Source organism: Tachyglossus aculeatus, chromosome 1, assembly GCF_015852505.1.
Source record: "Tachyglossus aculeatus isolate mTacAcu1 chromosome 1, mTacAcu1.pri, whole genome shotgun sequence".
NCBI lineage: Eukaryota > Metazoa > Chordata > Mammalia > Monotremata > Tachyglossidae > Tachyglossus > Tachyglossus aculeatus.
The window spans coordinates 101,120,684-101,125,151 of record NC_052066.1 but is presented as its reverse complement, the minus strand read 5'-3'; the positions used below and the strand labels follow the sequence as shown (position 1 = coordinate 101,125,151).

The following is a 4,468-nucleotide window of genomic DNA, read 5'->3' as shown; positions in this document are numbered from 1 at the left end:
TAAATATACCCCAAGTCCTAACGTTAACCCCACCCCAAAGTGAACCAAGTGTAAACTGGGGATTGTGCATACAGACAAGAAAAACACTTTAGTGGATGTATTTCACCAGTCCTTCCTCTGAGCCTTCAGTAATAATAATAATAGCAATAATGATGATATTTGTTAAGCACTTACTATGTGCAAAGCACCGTTCAAAGCACTGGAGGGGATACAAGTTGATCAGGTTGTCCCACGTGGGGCTCACAGTCTTAATAGCCATTTTACAGATGAGGTAACTGAGGCACAGAGAAGTTAAGTTGCTTACCCAAGGTCACACAGCTACCAAGTGGCTGAGCTGGGATTCAAACCCATGACCTCTGACTCCCAAGCCCACGCTCTTTCCACAGAGGCACGCTGCTGCCCTCCCCTTTATTAATGGTATTTGTTATGCTCTTACTATGTGCCAAGCGTTGCACTAGGCACCTGGGTAAATATTAAGTTGGACACAGTCAAAGTCCCACATGGGGCTCACAGACTTAATCCCCTTTTGATGGATGAGGTAAATTGAGGTATGGAGAAGTTAAGTGACTTGCCCAAGATCACACTGCAGACAAGTAATGGAGCTGGGATTAGAACCCAGCAGTGTGGCTTAGTGGAAAGAGCATGGGTTTGGGAGTCAAAGGTTGTGGGTTCAAATCCCACTCTGCCACTTGTTCAACTGTGTGACTTTGGGGAACTCACTTAACTTTTCTGTGCCTCAGTTACCTCATCTGTAAAATGAGGGCTAAGACTGTAGACCTTAGAACAGTGTTTGGTGCATAGTAAGCACTTAAATACCATCATTAATCAATTAGCCCAGGTGTTCTGACTCTTAGGTCCATGCTCTTTCCACTAGGCCATGGACTCTTTGCTATCTTCCTTCACCTCAACCTAACTCTGATAGGTTAGGTTGCCAAAGATTGCCAAAGACCATTTTCAATCATACGTGGTTTCATATTTCTAATGTGGTACTAATAATTATAATGATGGTATTTGTTAAGTACTGACTATGTGCCAAGCACTTCTAAGCACTGGGGTAAATAAAAGGTAATCAGGTTGTCCCGCATGGGGCTCACAGTCTTAATCCCCATTTTACAGATGAGGTAACAGGCACAGAGAAGTTAAGTGACTTGCCCAAGGTCACACAGCTGACAAGTGATGGAGCAGGGATTAGAACCCACGACCTCTGACACCCTAGCCCGTGCTTTCTCCACTAAGCCACTCTGGTACTTGCTAAGTGCTGACTACTTGTCAAGCACTGTACTAAGCACTGGGGCTCACAGTTTTAATCCCCATTTTACAAATGAGGTAACAGGCACAGAGAAGTTAAGCTACTTGCCTATGGTCACACAGCAGACATGTGGCAAAGCCAGGATTAGAACTTAGATCCTTCTGACTCCCAGGCCCAAGTTTTATCCACTAGACCATGCTGCTTCACTTCAGGGGGACAGTCTTCTAGACCCTTTGATCTTTAGGTAATCTTTTTGTTCTGATGAGGATTTGGTGACGGATTAAATATGTGGGTTGAATGAGAGAAATATCAAGGATGATGCCAAGGTTAAAGACTGGTGAGACAGGGAGCATGCTAGTGGTGCTGTGCACGGTGATGGGAAAGTAAGAGGGAGGACTGGGTTTGAGTGGGAAGATGAGTAATTCTGTTTTGGACATGTTAAATTTGAGGTGTTGGTGGGACCAACAAGTAGAGATGTCCTTTACGAGCAGATAAAATAATCCTCTGATAATGGTCCCCATTTACAATGTAGGAAACCACCCTAGGATGCAACTGGTCAGTGGAAGGAAGGGAGTAGCCCAGGGGTCCCAGCACCTCCTAGCAACAGTTATCAATCAATTGGCTTCTTCAGCCTATCAGTACACACACCTCATAACCCAGATAATTATGTCTGCACTAACTCCAACTAACACTTCTGAGTCCTGAATTGTACCAGAAGAACAATGTTTAGCCAGCAGAGTGAACTATCATTAACACTGTTAAGAAACAGATTCAGTGAAATATTTATAATCTATCATTAGGTATCCCCCTCTTGGGATCACAGTTGGAGAGTTCCCAGTACTCTACCAGTCTCAACTATAGGAGGGAGAGTAAGGCAGAGGCATATCCATTCCATTCCTAGCTTGGACAGTGGCTAGCGAGTGGAAGGCAATCTGCTACAAGTCAAAACTCACCTGTGCTGGGCAGCAGTGACATGGAAATGAATGAAGTGTAGAGACTCAAGTTTACTGCATGGAAGGAGGAAATAGTAAACCACTTCAGCATTTTTACCAGGAAAACTCTAAGGATATATTACCGTAACGATTGCAGATGGAGGTGGGGCATTCTGGGAGAGATGTGTCTATGGCGTTGAAGACAACTCAGTGGCATAAGACAAGACCAATAGGTTTGCCCTTTGAAGACGCAGTGGGAACAGAAAATAGTGACAAAAACCTTAAGCAGCTATGAATGTTACATCCTGAATAACAGGAAACTAGATTTTGGGGATGTCCCTTATCGGTGTCTCCTTGAAGTATATGTTCCTTAACCTCAACGGCAATGAAGCTGATTTGGAAACCTGGAAATTAAAACATATAATTTGTGCACAGCTTTTATTTTTCTAATTTAATAACTCAGTAGCCAACCATATGTATATATGTTTGTACATATTTGTTACTCTATTTACTTATTTATTTATTTATTTTACTTGTACATATCTATTCTATTTATTTTATTTTGTTAGTATGTTTGGTTTTGTTCTCTGTCTCCCCCTTTTAGACTGTGAGCCCACTGTTGGGTAGGGACTGTCTCTATATGTTGCCAACTTATACTTCCCAAGCGCTTAGTACAGTGCTCTGCACACAGTAAGCACTCAATAAATACGATTGATGATGGTGATAATACTTTGAACATCCGATGGAGGTATAAGGAAATAAGGATGGTAAAACTCAGGTTTCCTGACTCCCTTTCTGGGCTCTTTCTATAGTTTCTAGTCCCCCTTCCTGACTTCCTTTTGGAAAAGACTAATAATAGTCAGGAAAATTCTACAGTATGGTTTCTCCTTAAGGATTTTTCTCCATGATGTAAGGAACAACCAGTTATTTAAATAGAAGTAAGGAAGGATTCACTGTACCTTGATCTCATCTATGTCACTGCTGATCTCTTGCCCGCATCCTGTCCCTGGCCTAGAGTGCCCTCCCTCTTCATATCTGACAGAAAATTACTCTCTCCACCTTCAAATCATTATTGAAGGCACATCTCCTCCAAGAGGCCTTCCCTGACCAAGCCCCCATTCCCTCTTCTCCCACTCACTTCTGTGTTGCCCTGATTTGCTCCCTTTATTCACCACCTCCTCCGCTACACAGCACTTATGCAGAGAGCCATAATTTATTTAATTATATTAATGTCTGTCTCCCCCTCTAGACTGTAAGCTCATTGTGGACAGGGAATACGTCTACCAACTCTGGTATATTGTATTCTCCCAAACGCTTAGTACAGTGCTCTGCACACAGTAAGAGCTCGATAAATGTGATTGATTGATTGATTGATTGGTTCTAAGGTATCGGCCCTTATACTATCAGATTCTCAGGATCAGAATGACAATAAAATAAAGAATCCTTAAAACATAAGCATTCCTATCAGCATGCCTAGAGAAGCAGCGTGGCTTAGTGGAAAGAGCACAGGCTTGGAAGTCAGAGGTCATAGGTTCTAATCCTGATTCTGCCACATGTCAGCTGTGTGACTTTGGGCAATTCACTTAACTTCTCTGTGCCTCAGTTATCTCATCTGTAAAATGGGGATTAAGACTGTGAGCCCCACGTGGGACAACCTGATAATCTTGTATCTACCCCAGTGCTTAGAACAGTGCTTGGCACATAGTACGCACTCAACAAATACCAGTATAATTTTGAGAAGCAGTGTGGCTCAGTGGAAAGAGCCCAGGCTTGGGAGTCAGAGGTCATGGGCTCTAATCCCGGCTCCATCACTTGTCTGCTATGTCACTATGTGACCTTGGGCAAGCTGCTTCACTTCTCTGGGCTTCAGTTACATCATCTGTAAAATGAGGATTAAGACTGTGAGCCCCACGTGGGACAACCTGATCACCTTGTATCCCCCCAGTGCTTAGAACAGTGCTTTGCACTGTAAATGCTTAACAAATACTATTATTATTATTATTATTATTATTATCAAACTATACCCTCCAGTCCCAGTGTTCTAACAGTGGTTCATTCTGGGAAGATTCCCCATCTTGTTCAGGAAGAAGATCCAGAAACCCTTTGTTTCTTCAGAAGTGCTAAAGCCCAGGGTCCTGGAAATATTATATCATGATGTCTTGCCTGTTCTGAAATATATATAATGGCATTTGTTAAGCACTTACTATGTGCAAAGCACTGTTCTAAGCACTGGGGGGGATACAAGGTGATCAGGTTGTCCCACGTGGGGCTCACAGTCATAATCCCC

General features: G+C 42.9%; 1 non-coding gene across 1 annotated transcript; it reads left to right on the top strand.

Annotated features, from left to right (window-relative positions):
- The first annotated feature begins 2,054 nt into the window (after positions 1 to 2,054).
- LOC119937145 lies at positions 2,055 to 2,192 on the top strand. The gene has a single exon (XR_005453931.1). It is a non-coding gene; the product is annotated as a small nucleolar RNA SNORA7 (small nucleolar RNA).
- The last annotated feature ends 2,276 nt before the right edge of the window (positions 2,193 to 4,468 follow it).